We start from the raw sequence: 10,085 nt of genomic DNA on the forward strand, positions 1-10,085 counted from the left end.
TGAAGGATCTCTTATGTCTCTGAAATAAGTAATTGATTTTGTCTTGTCTTTTCTTCCCTCCCTCGTGCTTGAATTCCAGCCACATGGTTAAACTGCCAACTTAGCGGAGAGAAGCTGGGAGGGGGCTGCAGAGAACATCACCCAGAAGAGATCATGATGCTGCTGTGGGTCACAAGTGACCTTAAGGGAAACCTTGCTGTTGGTGATCCTTACAATGTGATGAGATTATATTAATATCATGAAAAACTTCAGCCCAGAAGTTGTGACTCTAGACATTTACATCGTAACTGGATTTTCCTACCAATGAGGCGGGAACACGTTACAATCACCATCAACATATGTTCTCTTTTCCCCCCTGTTTTCCTTCTTTTAGATCCATGGCATTTAAGAACTGGAACAACTGCTGGATCATCTGATCAACCCCATCAGTTTTTTTTCTTAAAATGGCCAAACATTGATAAAAAGATATCTGTTTGAGCATCACTAAAATTGCACAATGCTGCTTTTTGTTCACCAATTTTAAGTATTTGGAAGACCCATGAATAAGGTTGCAGGTGACATTGGGATGCTCCCCAGAATTTTTACAGATGAAGAATCACCGAGAAAGGAGAGTTCAGGGAGTCATCAGCTCCTACTCACATCCCTTGAGCTTCCCCAGAAACTCTTTAGGTTTTTTTTAACCCAAGAAACACTCACTCCCCTTTTAGTGTAGCAGCCCACTCCCCTGGCAGAGGTAAGCAGACCAGTTTTATTCCAAAAAAGCAGCCCAGGAACTAGGATAGAATGGAAAAAATAGTTATGACACATCTGAGCATGGGCATGGGACAAAGTGCAATTTCCTGGACCTTAAATGGAAGGACCAGGTCAACCACGTGGGCACCAGCGCTCTGCCAGTCTGTGCACTGGACATTCCATTGTGTCCCCTTCTCTGCAGTCTCAGTTTCCACCCAAGTCCATCCAGGGCCTGCTTCAAGCTTCCCACGTCTGGTCAGGTGAACATGCTTTGCCACTGCTGGTTGTTCCGTGCAGGTTAGCACAGAGTAACCTGGCCCTCGCCCCATCCAGGTGAGCTCTGCTCACCAGTGAGCTCTCTTGATCTCACTTCACAGGTGAAAACCACCTTCCCAGACGTCACAGCCACGTTCAAGGGAACAGCCTGCTTAAAATCTATCTACTGCGGACCTCAGCAAGAACTCAAGGATACAACGATCAGGGCATATATTCAATAAGAAATGCTCACTTATTTTTTACTTAGAAAAGCTTAGTAATTAATCTCACTTTCAGTAAGGGTCTATTAATAAAAGATGTGTTTTACCTCAGCTATGTATCCAGAAGACCAAAGTATTCTAGAAATCTGAAGTATTTTTCCTGGTGTTTATGGTTAAATGTCTAGATATATTTTTCTAGCAACCCACTTTCCTTAAAATAAAATCGGTATGCTCAAAATACCTCAAGTCGCCTTTTTATAAGTATTGTATGGGCGGGGGGTGGGGGGGAAATGCTAAGTTTAAAAGATTGCGGGGATACCTACAGGAAATGCAAATGGTTTGCAGCATGGAGATAAAACACTCCTGAGTGTAATTTTCTGACATTGAGCCTTGTATATATCTTGAGTATCTATAAGCAAAGAAAGACTGTACCTTTAAATATATATATATATGTTTGATACTTATTAATCAATGTCCTCTATATTCCTCTGTCTTTGGAAATAGAGCTTTGGTGGGGAAATAAGTACATTTGGGAATATATTTTTAAAAATAATGCTTATCCTACACAGATTTAGAAACACAAATTAGTCTGTCTTAGTTAATTCCATCATTTACCAGGGAGATCAACTCATAATGATCTTGAATTCAATGAGAAGAATATCTACTAAGTGAAATTACACCAGTAGGCAAAGTGTCTTCTGAAGCAAATCAGCAGGATGAACTGTTAAGGATCCTGTCGCACCGTCTGTCAAATCTCATTTCAGACCCTCCTTTCCATTCCCGTTATCGTTGCCTTAATGCAGAATGTCAACTTCTCTCACCCAAAATACCAACCCCTCCTCTTACCTGTCTCCCTGTCACCCCTAGTCTATATCACTACACCACAGTGATCATCTGCAAACAACAACCCCTGCCCCCATCACCCTTAATAACATAGACCCCCGATTATATTTAAACTGTAATCTTCCTGGCTTTGAAAATAATTTTTTTTCTTGCACCGAGGTTTGACTGTGGAATTTAGCCATGACGAATAAGATGTAAGTCCCTGGGATTCCAAGGAAGGCTTCATAAAGGGGGGCAATACCTACCTGGGTGTACTCTTTCTTGCCCTTCCCTCCCCCTTCCAGATTCCTGCCTGGAACTTGGTTGTGATAGTTGAAATTCCAGCCACCATCTTGGACTTGTAAGGTAACCTTAGGATATAAGCCATGAGCTAAGGATAGTAAAGCTGGGAAGAAAAAAAAAAAAAAGGCCTGAATCCCTAGTGACTTTACGAAGCCTCCTTATCAGCCCAGGATTGCTACCTGCAGACTTCATAACATGAAAAAGAAATGACTTCCCCTTCTGTTTTATCCATCATTGTCTCTATTCTGGTTTTCACAGAAGAATGGGATTTCTAACTGACAGAACATGTATGACTCTTCCAGATCCAGCATCCCTGCAGGTTCATCTCTCAGCATTACCACCCATGCAGCCCTCCTTCTCTCCATCCCTCCCTCCCACACTGCTTTTCTGCTTTCAGTATAGCTTGTTGCCTGGCATGTGCCCGGCACTTGGATGCAGGTTGAGTAGAAGGGAGAGCAGCACAGCCAATGCCTGCCCTGTCAAAATTACCTTGGGGAGGTGGGAATCAATGACTGATCTCACAAGTATGTCAGCATAAGCCCTGGGAAGTGCTATGAAAGACAAGTTTAGGAGTGTCTGCTTTAGTCTGGGGAGTCAGAACAGGCATCATTGAGAAGGTGGCATTTGAGCTGACATTGGAAGGATGAGTAGTGACTAACAAGAAAATGGGGGAAGAGAGTAAGATTCCAGGAAAAAGCAGAAATATTTAACTTTAGAAGTTAACTCATACACAGTTGTTAAAATATCAAGGATAGTAATCGTAATTGCAAAAGAACAACCAGAGATACAATCTTCTAAAACAGTAGAGAGGAAAAAAGATGAAATAAAGACAACTTGCTCAATCCAGTAGAAGACTAGAAAGGGAATGAAGACAACTGTAAAGAAAAAAGTTGTAGAGAGAAAAACTAGAAGAAATTAAGTAAATATATAAAATCTGGTTATATCGGAAAGCACAATACACAAAGCGGAAAATACACCAGACAAACATCAGTCAGAATAAAGCTAGTTTACAAATACTAATACCAGAAACACAGATATTTAGATTAAAATATTTTTCAGTAAAAATATTTACTATCTAAAAATGATTCAGTTCATTAGGAGATACAGATACGTATACAACTAACAAAAGAGTTTCAAAATATAAAAAGTAAAACTCTACAGTATTGTAAGGAAAATTCACAAATCCTCAGTCACTGATGGAGCATATTTCTCTCACTAATTGACGGATCCACAGGAAAAAAGAATTGTATGGGGCTTCCCTGGTGGCACAGTGGTTGAGAGTCCTCCTGCTGATTAAGGGAACACAGGTTCGTGCCCCGGTCCGGGAAGATCCCACATGCCGCGGAGCGGCTGGGCCCGTGAGCCATGGCCGCTGAGCCTGCGCGTCCGGAGCCTGTGCTCCGCAATGGGAGAGGCCACAACGGTGAGAGGCCCGCGTACCGCAAAAAAAAAAAAGAATTGTATGAATTTAGATATCCTGAGAAAAGCAATTAGCAAGGTTATTCTAATGGTATATCAAATGCTCATGCAAGATTTAGAAAAATTAATCAAGTCTGGGGCTGCAAAGCAAGTCTCAATAAATTCTGAATAGTTAGTACCATGATTAGGTTACAAGTTAATAATTTAAAAAAGAATTTAGAAAACTTCACATTTGTCAGTTGTAAGCCATATTTCTAATAACACATGTGACAAAGAAGACATAATGGAAATGAGAAAAATTCATATGTTGCATAAAAATACAACATGTAAAACTTACATGATATAGGTAAAGTCATATTTACAGAGAAATTTAGCCTTAAGTACTTATATTAAGAAGGAAGTAGTGAAATTTTTTTCTTCCAGCTTTATTGAGACATAATTGACATGCAGCACTGTATATGTTTAAGGTGTACAGCATAATGATTTGACTTACATCATAAAAAGATTGTCACAATAAGTTTAGTGAACATCCATCATCTCATATAGATACAAATTTAAAGAAATAGGAAAAAATGGTTTTTTGGGGGGATGAGAACTCTAAGAAAGACTGCAATTAACAAGCTAAATGTCTAACTCAAAAACCCAGAAAAAGAACAGAGCAAGGAAAATAATGTAGTTACTATCACATTTTAATGAAATAGGCTATAAAGATACAATACAGGGAGTGGACAATACCGAAGCTGTTTTTAAAAAATCATAAAAGATTAATAAAATAGACCTCTGAAAAGATATGTAACTCACTAGAAAAAAATCAGCTTTAGAAAACTAAAGAAGAAATGAAAATCCAAAAACACTTATAACCATTAAAGAAACTGAATCAGTAAAAAGAACAGGGAAACAGGTCTGCATGGTTTTCTAGGAAGATTCTACCAAATATTCAAGACACAATTAATCCCTATTCTATGAAAGTTATTCCAATGAATACGAAAACCATAGACCAAACTCCCCAAAATTCAAGGATGTTTTATCATTAGAACATATACCAATATAAAGCACCTCATCAACAGAATAAAAAAGAAAAATCGTATGATCATTTGAGAAACTACAAAATATGCTTTGATAAAATTCAACATATGTTTATCATTTTAAAAAACCTCTTAGCTATGAGACTAGTAGTAGAGACCTAAATGTAAGGCTGGACACTATAAAACTCTTAGAGGAAAACATAGGAAGAACACTCTTTGACATAAATCACAGCAACATCTTTTTTGATCCACCTCCTAGAGTAATGGAAATAAAAACAAAAATAAACAAATGCGACCTAATGAAACTTAAAAGCTTTTGCACAGCAAAGGAAACTACAAAGAAGACGAAAAGACAACCCTCAGAATGGGAGAAAATATTTACAAACGAAGCAACTGACAAAGGATTAATCTCCAAAATAAATAAACAGCTCATGCAGCTCAATATTAAAAAAACAAACAACCCAATCCAAAAATGGGCAGAAGACCTAAATAGACATCTCTCCAAAGGAGACATACAGATGACCAAGAGGCACATGAAAAGCTGCTCAACACCACTAATTATTAGAGAAATGCAAATCAAAACTACAGTGGGGTATCACCTCACACCTGTTAGAATGGGCATCATCAGAAAATCTACAAACAACAAATGTTGGAGAGGGTGTGGAGAAAAGGGAACCCTCTGGCACTGTTGGTGGGAATGTAAATTGATACAGCCACTATGGAGAACAGTATGGAGGTTCCTTAAAAATCTAAAAATAGAATTACCATATGACCCAGCAATCCCAGTACTGGGCATATACCCAGAGAAAACCATAATTCAAAAAGACACATGCACCACGATGTTCACCACAGCACTATTTACAATAGCCAGGTCATGGAAGCAACCTAAATGTCCATCGACAGATGAATGGATAAAGAAGATGTGGTACATATATACAATGGAATATTACTCAGCCATAAAAAGGAACAAAATTGGGTCATTTGTAGAGACGTGGATGGATCTAGAGACTGTCATACAGAGTGAAGTAAGTCAGAAAGAGAAAAACAAATATCATATATTAACGCATATATGTGGAACCTAGATAATGGTACAGATGAACCGGGGCAGGGCAGAAGTAGAGGCATAGATGTAGAGAACAGACGTATGGCCACCAAGGGGGTAAATTGGTGGGGGGGGGGGTGGTGAGATGAATTGGGCAATTGGGATTGATATGTATACACTGATGTGTATAAAATGGATGACGAATAAGAACCTGCTCTATAAAAAAATAAATAAAATAAAATTCAAAAATTCCAAAAAAATTAGACTAGTAGTAGAAAGAAATTTAACTAATCTAATAGACTATACACACACCAAAAAAAAACCCCAAACTTGACGTTTAATTGTGAAAAGTTGGAGATATTTACTTGAAAGAGAAGATCAAGACCAGCATGCACATATCAACACCTTAATTCAACACAGAAACAATGGTTGAAAAGGAAGGAACAAACTTTAAATTGCAGACTGTATAAGTGTCTCCAGTAAAAGCACTTAAGAACATCTACAGATAAATACTTAGAATAAAGAGAAAGTTCTGCAAGGTTGCTAGATAGAATCTCAACATACAAATCAATTGTGTTCCCATAAGCCAGCAGCAAATAGCAGAAAATATAATTTAGAAAAGATAACATTAACCAAAAAAAAAAACAATTGTTACCTAGGAATAACGTTGGCAAAAGATATGTTGAACCTTTGTGGAAAACTTATAAAACTAAATTTTAAGATCCTACAGATGATCTAAATAAATCAATCCTATCTCACATTTAAGGGTGGAATGATTCCGTGTATAATATCTTGAACATGACATATTCATTTCGAAATGTCCATCTTCCACAAATTAATCCTTAAATACAATGTAGGTCCAATCGACTGGCTCTGTGGAACTTAGGTAGATCCTAAAATGTATAAGCAAGACAAGAGCAAATGTTTAGGAGTGGTTACATAACTTCTGTAGAAAATGAACAAGATAGATGGGAGTCATTAGATATCAGTACTGTTCATGAAGCTATAGCAATTATGACATGTGTATATTGGCACAGAGAGAGACAGAGAAAACAATGGAGCAGAGGGCCCATAGACAGACGCCCACGTATGCCAGCTTTAACATGCGACAAAGGGGCTCACTGGAGAGAAGTGGGGCTCAAATGGGTCTAAGGCAATTGACTATCCCGATGCAAAAACATTTCATCAGATACTTCCCTCAAGCCAGTCATAGAAATAACTTCAAAGTTAGATTAAAGCCAAAGTGAGAAGCAGAATATTCAAACATTTAGGAAAACATGTTAAGCATCTATCTATGTGACCTCTGGGTAGGGAAGCAGTTCTCAAAATAAGATACAAAGACCAGTCTTAAAGAAAATAAAAAAGATCGATACAGCAAACAACATTAAAGTTTAGAACTTGCATATGACAAAATACAACTTAAAGCAAGCCATAGCCCGGGAGAATTGTCAGTGCATACAAATGACAAAAGGTGGTAGACAGAATATATCTTCTAACTCCCACCCATCCACTGGAGAAGGAGGAAGCAATAGAAAAACGTGCAAATGGAACAGGAAGCTCAGTGGCCAATAAACACAAGAATAGAATACAACCTCCCTAATAATCATGGAAATTTAATTAAAGCAAGATGGCACAATGCCAAACCAATCAGAGTGGCAATAACGAAAAAGTCTGGCAATACCACCTGCTATCACATATTGACTAGGGGAACTTAGAGGTGTAAACGGGTACAATCACTTGGGAAGGCATTTTGGCCACCCCTATAAAGTTGAAAATGTACATTCCATACAGCTCAGTGGGCAAAGTTTCAGAGGACATTCAGTATATTGCCAGTTCATATAAAGTAGTAAAACCAAAAATCATATCTGTATAACGTATGGATATATACACAGTAGTTAAATAGCAACAGAAATGATAAACATTCATGTCTGGGGAGGGAGGGGAGAAGGAGAATTTAGAAAGATAAACAAGGGACACCAACTTTATCTGTGATTCTGTTTTCCATTAAAAAAAATAAGATATGAAGCAATATTGAGAAATGTTAAGATTGGATAAAGCTGGTTTGGTGGGTGTTCATTAGATTATTATCCTTTTCTGTATGCTCACAAGATTCCGTAATTCAATAAAGAAGGTTCATGGGAAGCAAGAAAGTGCACACAGTAGGCAGAGAAAACTCATTAGAGCAGTTTTGTCTTGAAGAGGAACAAAAGGACTGGGGGCAGCTGGAGAGATGTGTGTACAGAGGGCTATTTATTAAAGTGGGTCATTTGAAGCATGTTTATACATTGATTGAAATACCTTCAGAGACAGAAAGAAATTGCCTATGTAATAGAAGAAAAAAGGTAATACCAGGAACAAAGTCCTTGGAAAAATAGGAGATAATAGAATTTGTGTTTGGAGAGAGCAGGGGTTTGTCTTAGCGTTGTCATGGGAGAGAGGGCCGGGGAGAGACCAGGCACAGGCAGGAATGGACTTTTGTTGGTACAGATGCACGCCTGTCCTTCTGATAACTTTTGTTTTCCTAATGAAGTATGATGTCAGGTTCGGCTGGGGGGTAGGTAGAGGGCATGAAGTTTAGAGAAGAGAAGCTGTGAAATCAGCATCTTGGAAATCGGGAAAACAAACTTACTGGGATCTCCATGCTGCACTGAATGACAAATGAGGCTTGTGGCCGTCATCATAAAATGAACCCCATCCACATGCTAGTGACATTTTCTCCAGCAAAGTTCAGCAGCCAAGGCACTGGTGTGGGGAAGGCTATTGATTGGGTGCAACCAGGAGATGGTTTCTCCAAGCAACGGAAAAAAAGAAAAGCAGGAAAATGGAAGATGTTTATAAGCAAGTGACTTTACAGTTTTCAATGGAAGCCAACTAAGGAGGACGTGGGGACAAAAATGATGGTGTCAGTGGACTGGAGGATAAGATAAAGTCAGGAATCACTGCAAGGGATCCCTTTGAAAGTGAAGCAGAAGAAGTTGTTATGGGGGAGGGGTAGGTTGAGGAGGTGCAGTGCATCAAGGTGTTTCCATGGAGACGGGGGCCAAGGGGGAGAAGCCAGTGGTTGTTGAAAGTGGGGAGGACAGATGGGTCATGGAACAGAAGCCCAGCATCTTAGATGTGTGATCAGTGTAGGTGCTGAAATCCCCAGGAGGAGCCTTCAGTTAGAGAGGCAGGGTGACCCAGGCAGGTCAGCAGACAACAGCCACGAGAAAGGGGCACCACCTTATTCATTTTACAGAGTTTGAAAATATGGTTCAGAGAGAATGAGTCTCTATGAAGTAACCCACAAGCTAATAACTAGAGGAACCCAGAAGGGTTGGACACCAAATGCCACCCTCTTCCCACTGTACTAAACTTCTCATACAAGTTTCAACACAGTAAACCTGAATAACTGTGCAATGGAATTCGATGTTAACCTCCTGTTTCTCTTCTAGAAGGAACTGATCATCACAATCCTTAACCAGTGTGACTAATCAGAAATATCTCGGGAGTTTGTCAACAAACACAAGCCCAGGCTGACCCTCAACCCAGTGAATTCGTCTCTAGGGGGTGCGTTCAGATATGTGATTTTGAAAAAGCTCTCTGGGTGAGTCTGAAACACAACCCATATTGACTCGGGTTACTGTCAGTTCAAAAGCTTACTTCTCTCTAAATCATGAGTGGTTCTGTTAGTCCTGAGGAAGAAATGATCCAATAGAACAAAGGCTTGAGTGCTCAACTGGCAGTGTTTTTCTATCCATCTCTAAGCTTCTGGAATTCTTGCTCTGAGTAGCCTATAGAGCAACTCATTCCATACTAAGCTGTATTGAGAGACACGTTTTTCTGTTTAGAATCTTATATGATCAGAGCAGATTCTTAGTATTTGCTCACCTTGCCCCAAAATTCATTAAAAATCAACTTTTATCATTGATTTCTATAGAATATTTTGTTTATCTGTAGTCTCTCCTGCAAAATGTTGACTTGATTATTAGTTTAGAGATTGCCTGTATTATGAGAGCCTCTGTCTCTGTCTCTCTCTTTCTGCCTCTGTCTCTCTCTCACACACACACGCACACACATACACACACTTTTCTCTTCTGCTAGGATCAGATTTTGCAGCTTCGTGCATGGATGAAAGCACCTTCTGTGGGATATGGACTGAGAAAGGATTCCCCACTGAGTAGCACCAAGACCATTTTGACCATTGTTTACTCTCTCCCTACCCTAAATTCTCAACTCAACCAGCACAGACATGTTTCTTTAATCATGCAAGCATAGGAGCTACAA

This window comes from Globicephala melas, chromosome 3 (assembly GCF_963455315.2).
Source record: "Globicephala melas chromosome 3, mGloMel1.2, whole genome shotgun sequence".
NCBI lineage: Eukaryota > Metazoa > Chordata > Mammalia > Artiodactyla > Delphinidae > Globicephala > Globicephala melas.